The sequence below is a fragment of the Aquarana catesbeiana genome, linkage group LG04, assembly GCF_042186555.1.
Source record: "Aquarana catesbeiana isolate 2022-GZ linkage group LG04, ASM4218655v1, whole genome shotgun sequence".
Classification (NCBI taxonomy): Eukaryota; Metazoa; Chordata; class Amphibia; order Anura; family Ranidae; genus Aquarana; species Aquarana catesbeiana.
In genome coordinates this window covers 258034995-258049189 of record NC_133327.1, presented here as the reverse complement: position 1 = coordinate 258049189, position 14195 = coordinate 258034995, and positions in this window count along the sequence as shown.

Below are 14195 nucleotides of genomic sequence, written 5' to 3'. Positions count from 1 at the left end.
TACACTAACTGTAAATACTGCAGCTGCCTGCCAGTGGTACTAATAGGATCAGAAGAACACCAGCAATTGTCTTCAGGTAGCTTTAGGTGCACACTGTGCAGAGGACACAATACACTAATTGTAAATACTGCAGCTGCCTGCCTGTGGTACTAATAGGATCAGAAGAACACCAGCAATTTTCTTCAGGTAGCTTTGGGTGCACACTGTGCAAAGGACACAGTACACTAACTGTAAAAACACCTGCCTGCCTGTCAGTATATTAGGAAGAGAATAACAGGAACGGATCTAGCTAAACTAAATACAGTGTGTATGTATATATATATATATATATATATATACACACACACACACACACACACACACGCACAACACCTAGGATGCATATATATATATATATATATATATATATATATATATATACACACAATACACTGTAAGTGCAGCTAACTGAGTCCCTGCCTACTCTATCTAACTTAAATCAAATGACACTGTCTCTCTGTCTATCTCTCTCCGCCGCCGCAACACACTACACAAGGCCGCCACACAGGCGGCCTTATATAGTGTGGGGCGTGTACTAAAACCCAAGCCATAATTGACCAAAGCCCCCTGGCCTTGGCCAATTACGGCTCTCTGTACAGACAGTGCTGTGATTGGCCTAGCATGCGGGTCATAGTGCATGCTTGGCCAATCATCAGCCAGCAATGCAATGCGATGCCGCAGTGAATTATGGGCCATGACACGTCACTCGAATTTGGCGCGAACGGCCCATAACGTTCGCAATTCGTCCAACAATCGAACATGCAATGTTCGAGTCGAACATGGGTTCGACTCGAACTTGAAGCTCATCCCTACTCAACACTATCAGGAAAGTACTTACCGAGGCCGAAATGCCGAGAGCGGTTCACCCTTGCGACTAAGCGCAGTCCGCCCCCTGGAGGTGAGACAGGGAGTGAATGCACGAAGAGGCACAGGCTACCTCAGGGAGCAGGAGGCCGCTGACGTGAAGTCTTTAGTAGAGGGAGGTAGTTGTGCAGCGACTGGCAGGTGGATGATTTGCCGGAGCAGGTACAAGAGAAAGTCCAGAACCAGGCTGAGGGTCAAACACACACAGGATCAGTATATTCACAATAGGCTGAGGTAATGTGGCAGGAAGACACAAGGACAATCCAGGATACAGGCAGAGGTTCAAGGGCAAGGAGACAGCAGGCAAATCCGGGTCACAGGCAGAGGGTCAAACACTGGAGACTAGCGAGAATCCGTATAACAAGCCAAGAGTCAGGTTCAGGAGACAAGCAGAATAGTCAAGGTCAATCCGGGTCAAAACAGGTAATCAGGTAACAACAACAGGAAGCAGAGATTCACAGGAAGCTGAAGACAAACCAGCAATTGATCTGTGTGCCAGAGTCCCTTTTATAGGCCAGCCCAGGGGTCACGTAGGGCGTGCGCTATTGCGCATGCGCCGGATTGCCGGTCCGCGAATGCACATGCGCCTGAGCGCCATTCCGTCACGCATGGACATGGTTTTGATGTCTGGAAGCCATATTCTCCTGACAGTGCCCCCCCCCGAGGGGTGGCCTCTGGACATCCAAACTGGTCATTAATTCAGGATGTTCCCGATGAAAGGTCTGAACCAAACGTGGGGCATGCACATTTCTAGAAGGTTCCCAGGAATTGTTCTCAGGGGGATACCCCTTCCACTTAACTAGATACTGGAGCTGTCTTCCCCTCTTTCTGCAACTCAGTATACTTTCCACCTCAAATTCATCTTCACCGTCAACTAGGACTGGCGAAGGAGGTGGCTCCTCTCTGCCCGGGAAAGGACTAGGGATCCTAGGTTTCAGAAGAGATGCGTGAAACACTGGGTGTATTTTGTATTAGTTGGGTAAGGCCAGTTCAAAAGCTACAGGATTGATCATCCTTTTGATCTTGAAGGGCCCTATGAATTTTGGTCCTAATTTCCGTGCTGGGACTGGCAATCTAAGGTTAACAGCTGACAGCCACACTTCTTCACCCACCTTGAAGGCTGGATTCTCCTTCCTTCCTTTATTGTAATGCTTGCTGTAGTCATCCTGCGCTTTCTGCATGGCTTCCTGAATCCTCCGGAAATTCAGCTGGATGGAGCCTACACAGTCTTGTAGGGTATTTCTGAAAGAAAATTCGGGAGAAAAGAAGGATGAAAGCCAAAGTTTGACCAGAAAGGTGTTTGATTAGTGGCAGAATGAATGGAATTATTTATGCAAACTCGGCATATGGTAGGAGAGAGAACCAAAAATCTTCGAAATCAGAACAAAAGCAGCGGAGATACTGCTCCAGAGTTTGGTTTGTTCTCTCCGTCTGGCCCTTGCTCTGTGGGTGGTATGTAGAGGAGAGGCAGATTTTTATTTTCAAAGATTTACAAAGTTCCTTCCAGAACTTCGATGTGAACTGGGCCCCTCTGTCCGAGGTGATACTGACAGGAACGCCATGAAGTTTAACAACTTCTTTAAAGAAGACATCAGCTGTAGCCGAAGCAGAAGGAGTGCCCACCATGGGCAGGAAATGTGCCATTTTGGAGAGACAGTCAATGAAAACCAAAATAGAGGTGAACCCTCCTGAGGGCGGTAAATCCACGATGAAATCCATGGAAATGTCTGCCCATGGACGTTCAGGAATGGGTAATGGTTTTAGTAAGCCCCAAGACTTCATGTTTGACCCCTTACTGTGCTGACATGGAATACAGGAAGCCACATAGTCCTTATATTCTTGTCTCCAGCCCGGCCACCAAAAGGAACGGGATACTAATTCAACAGTCTTTAGCGTTCCAAAATGGCCTGCCAGTTTATGGTCGTGACATGTCTTTAGAATAAGAGGTCTTGTTTCTGGTGAGACAAAGATCTTTCCCCAAGCCCAAAGAAGGTCATCTTGTTTCTGCAAAAAAGGCATTTCAGGGTCAGAAAAGTGACTGGATGCAGCTTTAATGGTGGTTAACAGATCAGTCTGTGTGATCATACAAAAATTCTGTGGAGATAGAATGGTGCTGGTTTCAGTTTCTTGGGTGGTCTCATGGAACATTCGAGTGCATCTGCTTTACCGTTTTTTGAGCCGGGCCTGTATGCGATGTGGAAATTAAATCTAGAGAAAAAGAGAGCCCACCGAGCCTGTCTGAGTCTCAAACGTTTGGCTGTCCTGAGCTACTCCAGATTTTTATGGTCTGTAAAAATCATGACAGGATGGGATGCTCCCTCTAACAGATACCTCCACTCTTCCAAAGCAAACTTGATGGCCAACAGCTCTCTATCACCCACATCATATTTTTTTGTGGTGCACTTAACTTCCGGGAAGCAAACGCTACAGGGTGCAGAAGAGCCTTGGGACCTTGTCTCTGAGAGAGGATGGCTCCAGTGGCTGTTTCAGAGGCGTCAACTTCTGGTACAAAAGGCAGAAGAGTATCGGGATGCCATAAGATTGGTGCGGAAGAGAATAGGGCCTTTAATTTGGTAAAAGCTTCCTGAGCTTCCGAGGACCACAAAAAACGGCTATGTTGGCATGTGAGCTGGGTTATAGGTGCTACAATTGCCAAGAAGCCAGCGATAAATCTTCAATAGAAGTTTGAAAACCCTATAAAGCGTTGAACTCCTTTTTTATCCACGGGAGTTGGCCACTCCTGGATAGCCTTGACTTTTTGAGGGTCCATTGCAACTCCGTTGGTGGAGATGATGAATCCCAAGAACTGAACCTTTGTTTTTTCAAACTCACATTTTTCCGCTTTGAGATACAACTTGTGTTTCCTGAGGATTGCGAGAACCAGCTTAACATAGATTTGGTGTGATTCGATAGTGGCAGAAAAAATGAGAATATCATCTAAGTAAACGACTAAAAAGTCATCAAGGTATCCCCGGAAGATGTTGTTTACCAGGTGCTGAAAGGTAGCTGGGGCGTTGCAGAGCCCGAACGGCATTACAAAGTACTCATAATGCCCGAACCTGGATCTGAAGGCGGTCTTCCACTCATCCCCAGCCCGGATCCGAATGAGATTATAGGCCCCGCGGAGATCCAACTTGGAGAAAACCCTGGCGGATCGGAAGCGCTGAAACAACTCTGGGATAAGAGGGAGCGGGTACCGGTTTTTAACAGTAATTTTATTTAATTCCCTGTAGTCAATGCAGGGTCTGAGAGAGCCATCTTTTTTTTTTCTACAAAGAAGTTGCCGGCTCTGGCCGGTGATGAGAAATGGCGAATAAACCCTTTTTTTAGGTTTTCGTCGATGCAAGCTTTGAGAGCCTTTAATTTGGTTTCAGATAGCGGAAAGATGCGCCCAAACGGAACTTCAGAGCCAGGTGGAAGATCGATAGGGCAGTCGTAGGACAGATGGGGTGGTAGATGGTCAGCCTGTTTATCAAAGACATCCTTATACTCAAGGTAAGCCGAAGGTACATGCTGGAGGCTATCAGGTACTGGTACAACAGTGGAACAAGAGGCTGGAGATGGGAGAAAACAGTGCTGAAAGCAATATTTGGAGGAAAAGGAGACTTCCTTCTTTTTCCAACTGATTTGGGGTTCATGTGCTTGTAGCCAGGGAAGTCCCAATATGATAGGGAGCATAGGAACTCTTGGCGACCGGAGTCCGTGGTGATCAGAATGGGACTTGTTTCCTGGGTGATAAGTCCGGAACGGGGAAGAGACCCATCAGCCAAGTGTACCCGGAAGCTTTGTTACTTGGTTAGTAGAGGGATATGCAGGTTCGCAGCTAATACAGCATCCAGGAAGCAGCTGCATGCTCCAGAGTCAATTATGGCTGGCAGGCGGATTACTTTTTCCGTTTGCTGTAGGGAAACAAAGAGGTTTACGTAAGTCTATGAAAAAACAGAATTTTGATAGTTCATGATAACTGGCGAGTAGGACTTACTAGGTCTCACAGGGCAGGTGCGGAGAAAATGGCCAGACCCTCCACAGTAGAGGCACAGGTTGGCCTGACGCCTGCGCAGTGTTCCTTCCGGGGTGAGAGGAGACCGGACCAGTCCCAATTGCATGGGCTCGACCGCAAAGGTGGTGGAAGCTGGGAAAGCAGTACAAGGTGGGTGGATGGGAGTTGATTTAGGAAGCATCCAGCTGGGACGAGGGACTTAAAAGCATTCTGAGCGCCGCCCTCGCATGCGCCTGTCCAGCTTGGTGGCAGTTTGGATCAAGTCCTCTAAAGTAGCAGGAGTCTCCATCCTGGCCAGCTCGTCTTTAAGGACTTCAGATAATCCTTGGCGGAATTGATACTTAAGGGCCGGCTCATTCCAACCGGTGTCAGCTGACCATTTCCGAAATTCAACTGTATAATTCTCTACAGGCCTGTGTCCCTGGAATAAATTGTGTAAAGTGGCCTCGGCTGTAGCCATGCATTGGGGATCGTCGTAGAGCTGCCCCATACTTTCAAAGAAAGAATCAATTGTGTTTAATACCGGGCTCCTTTGTTCCATCAGGCTGTGGGCCCAGGCTTGTGGTTCATCAGTTAAAACAGAAATGACAAAGCCCACTTTTACTACCTCAGAGGAGAAAGTCCTAGGCTGTAAGGCCAAGTACAAGGAACAGACATTTTTGAAGGCTCGAAATTTCTTGCGATCGCCCGAAAATCGCTGGGGTATAGAGACCCTGGGCTCTGGGGTAGCCATGATCACTGTGGGGTTAGATGCCACTTGAGAGGAGGACACGCTGGCGGCCGCAGGAGCAGAGATAGGAGCTGCGGATAGACCCGCAAGTTGTTGGAGACGACCATCAATTTGGGTGTAACCATCTTGCAATTTTTGGACTGCATCCGTAAGTGCTGACACTTGCTGGCAAAGGATCTCAAGGGGTGAACGCGCTCTGTCGGCCTCAGACATGGCTGGTTTGTACTATCAGGAAAGTACTTACCGAGGCCGAAATGCCGAGAGCGGTTCACCCTTGCGACTAAGCGCAGTCCGCCCCCTGGAGGTGAGACAGGGAGTGGATGCACAAAGAGGCACAGGCTACCTCAGGGAGCAGGAGGCCGCTGACGTGAAGTCTTTAGTAGAGGGAGGTAGTTGTGCAGCGACTGGCAGGTAGATGATTTGCTGGAGCGGGTACAAGAGAAAGTCCAGAACCAGGCTGAGGGTCAAACACACACAGGATCAGTATATTCAAAATAGACTGAGGTAATGTGGCAGGAAGACACAAGGACAGTCCAGGATACAGGCAGAGGTTCAAGGGCAAGGAGACAGCAGGCAAATCCGGGTCACAGGCAACGGGTCAAACACTGGAGAGGAGCGGGAATCCGTATAGCAAGCCAAGGGTCAGGTTCAGGAGACAAGCAGAATAGTGGAGGTCAATCCGGGTCAAAACAGGTAATCAGGTAACAACAACAGGAAGCAGAGATTCACAGGAAGCTGAAGACAAACCAGCAATTGATCTTGTGCATGCGCGTGCGCTGGATTGCCAGCCCACAAATGCGCATGCGCCGAAGCGCTGTTCTGCCGTGCATGCGCGCAGGGACACGGTTTTGATGTCTGGAAGCCATATTCTCCTGACAAACACACAGCTATTAATGTCTAAACTGCTGGCAACAAAAGTGAGTACACCACTATGTGAAAATGTCCAGATTGGGCCCAAAGTGTCAATATTTTGTGTGGCCACCATTATTTTCCAGCACTGCCTTAACCCTCTTGGGCATGGAGTTCACCAGAGCTTCACAGGTTGCCACTGGAGTCCTCTTCCACTCCTCCATAATGGCATGACGGAGCTGGTGGATGTTAAAGACTTTGCGCTCCTCCACTTTCCGTTTGAGGATGCCCCACAGATGCCAAATAGGGTTTAGGTATGGAGCCATGCTTGGCCAGTCCATCACCTTTACCCTCAGCTTCTTTAGCAAGGCAGTGGTCATCATGGAGGTGTGTTTGGGGTCCTTATCATGTTGGAATACTGCCCTGCAGCCCAGTCTCTGAAGGGAGGGGATCATGCTCTGCTTCAGTAGGTCACAGTACATGTTGGCATTCATGGTTCCCTTAATGAACTGTAGCTCTCCAGTGCCGGCAGCACTCATGCAGCCTCAGACCATGACACTCCCACCAACATGTTTGACTGTAGGCAAGACACGCTTGTCTTTGTACTCCTCACCTGGTTGCCGCCACACACGCTTGACACCATCTGAACCAAAAAAGTTTATTTTGGTCTCATCAGACCACAGCACATGGTTCCAGTAATCCATGTCCTTAGTTTGCTTGTCTTCAGAAAACTGTTTGCGGGCTTTCTTGTGCATCATCTTTAGAAGAGGCTTTCTTCTGGGATGACAGCCATGCAGACCAATTTGATGCAGCATGCGGCGTATGGTCTGAGCACTGACAGGCTGACCCCTCACCCCTTCAACCTCTGCAGCAATGCTGGCAGCACTCATATGTCTATTTCCCAAAGACAACCTCTGAATAGGATGCTGAGCATGTGCACTCAACTTCTTTGGTCGACCATGTCAAGGCCTGTTCTGAGTGGAACCTGTCCTGTTAAACCACTGTATGGTCTTTGCCACTGTGCTGCAACTCAGTTTCAGGGTCTTGACAATCTTCTTATAGCCTAGGTCATCTTTATGTAGATCAACAATTCTTTTTTTCAGATCCTCAGAGAGTTCTTTGCCATGAGGTGTCAAGTTGAACTTCCAGTGAGCAGTATGAGAGAGTGAGAGCGATAACACCAAAATTTAACACACCTGCTCCCCATTCACACCTGAGATCTTGTAACACTAATGAGTCACATAGCAGAGCAAAATATTATAGCGCACACATGCAAAAAAGACATTTACCTCCAGCAGGGCTGGTTTAAAACACCTAGACAATTTAAAAAATATTATCGAAAAATATGGGGATTTGGTCACACCATATTGCTATATGTGCTAAGCCCACTTACTGCGTCAAAGTACCCCATGATTAGTTGGTCCTACACTATCCATGGATTGGGAGATCCTGTTTCTCTGAACCATGAGAGCAATACACTCTTCTATATGGGAGAGCTTTGAGGTCTCCACCCATGACACAAGTGGACACTAAGGAGAGGTACTTAATGAAAGAGTGGGGCGCAATTTTGAAAAAATTTGAAAAAAAATTATATTTCTACTTTTTGTTATAAAAAAAATCCAATAAACTCAATTTTAGTCATACATTTAGGCCAAAATGTATTCAGCCACATGTCTTTGGTAAAAAAAATGTCAATAAGTGTATATTTATTGGTTTGCGCAAAAGTTATAGCGTCTACAAACTAGGGTACATTTTCTGGAATTTACACAGCCTTTAATTTATGACTGCCTATGTCATTTCTTGAGGTGCTAAAATGGCAGGGCAGTACAAACCCCCTCCAAATTACCCCATTTTGGAAAGTAGACACCCCAAGGAAATTGCTGAGAGGCATGTTGAGCCCATTGAATATTAATTTTTTTTGTCCCAAGTGATTGAATAATGACAAAAAAAAAAAATTACAAAAAGTTGTCACTAAATGATATATTGCGTAAATTTTTGATATCACTCCTCACTACCTATCACAGTTTTGAAGGCCATAAAATGCCCAGATGGCACAACCCCCCCCCCCCCAAATGACCCCATTTTGGAAAGTAGACACCCCAAGCTATTTGCTGAGGGGCATGTTGAGTCCATGGAATAGTTTATATTTTGACACAAGTTGCGGGAAATTGACAAAATTTTTTTTTTTGCACAAAGTTGTCACTAAATGATATATTGCTCACACAGGCCATGGGCATATGTGGAATTGCACGCCAAAATACATTTAGCTGCTTCTCCTGAGTACGGGGATACCACATGTGTGGGACTTTTTGGGAGCCTAGCCGCGTACGGGGCCTCTAAAACCAATCACCGCCTTCAGGATTTCTAAGGGCGTAAATTTTTGATTTCACTCTTCACTGCCTATCACAGTTTCGGAGGCCATGGAATGCCCAGATGGCACAAACCCCCCCAAATGACCCCATTTTGGAAAGTAGACACCCCAAGCTATTTGCTGAGGGGCATGGTGAGTATTTTGCAGCTCTCATTTGTTTTTGAAAAAAGTCAAGAAAAAAATTTTTTTTTTCTTTTTTTAAAACTTTGTGACAAAAAGTGAGGTCTGCACAATACTCACCATACCTCTCAGCAAATAGCTTGGGGTGTCTACTTTCCAAAATAGGGTCATTTGGGGGGGGTTGTGCCACCTGAGCATTCCATGGCCTCCGAAACTGTGATAGGCAGTGAAGAGTGAAATCAAAATTTACGTCCTTAGAAAGTCCATACTCAGCTCAGGAGAAGCAACAAAATGTATTTTGGGGTGTAATGTCACATTTTCCCATGGCATGTTTGAGCAATATATCATTTAGTGAAAAATTTGTGCAAAAAAAAAAAAAAATTGTCTTTTTCGCGCAACTTGTGTCACAATATAAAATATTCCATGGACTCTACATGCCTCTCAGCAAATAGCTTGGGGTGTCTACTTTCCAAAATGGGGTCATTTGGGGGGGTTTTGAACTGTCCTGGCATTTTATGCACAACATTTAGAAGCTTATGTCACACATCACCCACTCTTCTAACCACTTGAAGACAAAGCCCTTTCTGACACTTTTTGTTTACATGAAAATTTTTTTTTTTTTTTGCAAGAAAATTACTTTGAACCCCCAAACATTATATATTTTTTAAAGCAAATGCCCTACAGATTAAAATGGTGGGTGTTTCATTTTTTCTTTTTTCACACAGTATTTGCGCAGCGATTTTTTAAACGCATTTTTTGGGGCAAAAACACACTTTTTTAAATTTTAATGCACTAAAACACACTATATTGCCCAAATGTTTGATGATATAAAAAAGATGATCTTCGGACAAGTACATAGATACCAAACATGACATGCTTTAAAATTGCGCACAAACGTGCAGTGGCGACAAACTAAATACATTTTTAAAAGCCTTTAAAAGCCTTTACAGGTTACCACTTTAGATTTACAGAGGAGGTCTACTGCTAAAATTACTGCCCTTGATCTGACCTTTGCGGTGATACCTCACATGCATGGTGCAATTGCTGTTTACATTTGATGCCAGACCGACGCTTGCGTTCGCCTTTGAGCGAGAGCAGGGGGACAGGGGACAGGGGTGCTTTTTTTTTTTTTCTTTATTATTTTTTTGCTTTTTTATCTTATTTTTAAACTGTTCCTTTCATTTTTTTTAATCATTTTTATTGTTATCTCAGGGAATGTAAATATCCCCTATAATAGCAATAGGTAGTGACAGGTACTCTTTTTTGAAAAAATTGGGGTCTATTAGACCCTAGATCTCTCCTCTGCCCTCAAAGCATCTGACCACACCAAGATCGGTGTGATAAAATGCTATCCCAATTTCCCAATGGCTCTGTTTACATCCGGCGAAATCTAAGTCATGAAATGCTCGTAGTTTCCGGTTTCTTAGGCCATAGAGATGTTTGGAGCCACTCTGGTCTCTGATCAGCTCTATGGTCAGCTGGCTGAATCACCGGCTTCATTCTCAGGTTCCCTGTTGGGACAGGAGAGCCAGAGAAAAACATGGAAGACGGTGGGGGGGGGTCATTCCCTCCCACTGCTTGTAAAAGCAGTCTAGAGGCTAATTAGCCACTAGGATTGCTTTTACATGAAAGCTGACCACAGGCTGAAAAGAATTATACCAAGATGATACCTAAACCTGCAGGCATCATTCTGGTATAACCACTCAAAGTCCAGCAACATACCAGTACGTTGCTGGTCCTTGTTGGGCATATATTGTAATCTTTTTTTTTTTCATGCAGCCTGTGGGCTGAACGAAAAAAAGATATTGATCGGTGGGTATGCCCACCATTAGAATACCTCCCTTCATCCACCCACTTCTAATGATGGGCATACATGCACCATTTATATATGCCGAAGCATGGGGGCATCCTCCCGCAATAGGTAGTAGCAAATTGCTCCTCCGCCCCTGCTGCCCCATGCTTCGGCATATATCACCTCCATATATCACGGCTTTATATATCGTGGGAGCAAACGCTGTTGCTGTCAAGATAAATAAATCCGCGCTGCAGCTGAATGGCGTACCTGAAGACAAAAAATGGTTAACAATAAAACACAGTAAATGGTAAAGTATAAAAAATTGCATACCTGAAAAGCAAACGTAATAAAACATAATAACAATAAAACATTGCAGAATAGAATACAGTAAAAAAGAGAAGAACACTAGAGAGAGAATAGAGAGAGAGAGAGAAAACAATAAAACGACAACTATTTTTTTTTTTTTTTTTAATATATATTTTTTTGTGTGTTTTTTTTTTTTTACACTTCTTTTTGTAACTGTAACTTTTGTAACTGTAACCGGTTCCAGGTTCGGGTCACTCAAAATGCGATGGCATCTTGGGAGACCCTGTGAAAGTGCACCTAGTCTGTGCAATGCTGTACCCTACGCTAATACTCAACTAGTGTATGGTAGCGTTCAAAACATTCACCAATGCAAAGACCAGGATTGTCAGGACAGGAGGGACAATAATAGCGGGTGTCATGCCTATATCCGCGCTTGCTGCAGACACGACATCTTTTTTGGGGGGGTTCGTTGGGTAGGGGTACTCGGGAGGCCATATAGAAAATGCCACTCATGCAGCCGACTGCATTTGGTTGGGGATGTGAATGGGGGAAGTACGGGTGCTGCAGAAGTGGTGGGTTCCCAATTAGGATTGGCGAATGCAGCAGGAAGGACATTATGGGCACGACGGGCCTGTGTTTGTCTTCTTGGTGGCAGCGGGACACTACTTGTGCTTGCCACCTCACCAGCTTGAACTGCACTTATGGGACTCGCCACGTCGCCAAGTGTTACTGCAGTGCTGGTTTGACTACGACCGGGGTGTACTAGGCCACTGGTGCTTGCCAGTTCACCAAAACGCTACCAAAAAAACTGTTAGTGATCGCAGGGATCAGGCCTGACTCTGCGAACGCTGCAGTTATGTGTTTAGTGTTTTGTAAGTGACAGTGATCGATGGATACTGCACTTGGGTGGGCTGGGATGGGCTGGGCTGGGCTGGGTGGAGGGGCAAAACGCAGGTGCTAGCAGGTATCTGGGCTGATCCCGCTAACACTGCGTTTTTGGGAACCCTAAACTGCTGGGGACCCTAGTATAGATCTGATTGGATCAGATATTGATCCGTTCAGATACTATACCACTAAGGGAGGTTTACGGTGCGTGCGTGGGTGTTAGCGGTACTGGAACTAACCTGACGCTGCCTGGGGCTGGTGCTTGCCAGATCACCAAAACGCTACCAAAAAAAATGTTAGCGATCGCAGGGATCAGGCCTAACTCTGCGAACGCTGCAGTTATGTGTGTTTAGTGTTTTGGAAGTGACAGTGATCGATCGATACTGCACTTGGGTGGGCTGGGTTGGGCCGGGCGGAGGGACAAAATGCAGGTACTATACCACTAAGGGAGGTGTACGGTGTGTGAGTGGGTGTTAGCGGTACTGGAGCTAACCTGACGCTGCCTGGGGCGACGCAGACCCTATCTCACCCTAAAACCTAACTTATATCACTGCCGGGTGATCAGGGGGCTAAACCTTTATTCGGTAATAAACGGCGGGTGCCCTGACACTATAAAAAATAAACTAACTAACCAGTGTCACCTGTAACAGTTATACAGTGATCACTGGTGAAAGGGTTAACTAGCGGGCAATCAAGGGGTTGAAACCTTTATTAGGTAGTATATGGGGGTCCCTCACGCTATAAAACGCTGACAGCGAACCTATATATTTACCTCCCTAACTAGTGTCACCAGTGACACTAATACAGCGATTAGAAAAACGATCGCTTAGTGACACTGGCGACAGGGGGTGATCGAGGGGTTAAAACTTTATTAGGGGGGTTAGGGGGGTACCCCAGACCTAAAGGGGGCTAACACTAACTGCCCTACCACACTAACTGTCACAAACTGACACCAATGCAGTAATCAGAAAAAAAAAAAAAACTGCTTGGTGTCAGTGTGACAGGGGGTGTGTGTGATTGGGGGGAGCCGAGGAGAGATGACATCACTTCCTCCGCTTCTGTTTACTATACAGAAGCCGAGGAAGCATTTCATTCGCCAGGAGCGATTGCGAGGGGGGAGCCACGAATGAGTGGCCTCCCCCTCACCTTTAATCGTCCCTGACGAGAATCTGACCGCCACAGGCACCAGGAGGGGTCCGATCAGACCCCCCGCCCGCGGGCAGGCAAGGACGTACAGGTAAGTCCTTATGCCTGCCCGTGCCATTCTGCCGACGTACATCATCGTGCAGCGGTCGGCAACTGGTTAAACTAGCCCTGCTGGAGGTAAATGTCTTTTTTGCATGTGTGCGCTGTAATATTTTGCTCTGCTGTATGGTCTTATGGCTGCACCAGCTTTAATGCATCTTTTAGGGTGTGCCCCCCAAATATCTTGTTTGACTAATGAGTCACATGACACCAGGGAGGGTAAATGGCTAATTGGGCCCAATTTGGACATTTTTACTTAGAGGTGTACTCACTTTTGTTGCCAGCGATTTAGACATTAATGGCTGTGTGTTCAGTTATTTTGAGGGGACAGCAAATTTACACTGTTATACAAGCTGTACACTCACAACTTTACATTGTAGCAAAGTGGAATTTCTTCAGCGTTGTCACATGAAAAGATATAATAAAATATTTACAAAAATGTGAGGGGTGTACTCACTTTTGTGAGATACTGTATATAATGTTTGGGGGTTCGAAGTAATTTTCTAGCAAAAAATACTGATTTTAACTTGTAAGTAACAAGTGTCAGAAAAAGGCTTAGTCTTTAAGTGGTTCACCTGCCCTCATTTACAGACTGAAGTTCATCCCTTTGATCTAAAAGAACCAAATGATTCAATGTTTCTTTTTATCTCAGCACTGAGCAATGTTGTGATAAATGTATATAGAAGCTGTCACCACAGGGTGGTGCTGTGGACAGTGTGAATAGGCTATGCCGCGTCCTTTAATTTAATAACATATACTAGGGCTTTGAAAGAATGGACTTTATAGGCATACTTAAAAATATATAACAAAATATTTTATTAGAATTATAACAACAAGACACACATGAGATAAAATACATGTAAAAGTGCAAAAGTGATTAAAACCTTCTCCCCGATCCACTATCCATCCAGAAACCTGGGCTTCAAGGATACAGTGGGGGGTCTAGGGAGATTCTGATTAAAGCAAATAACGCACAGGTAATAGCATACAT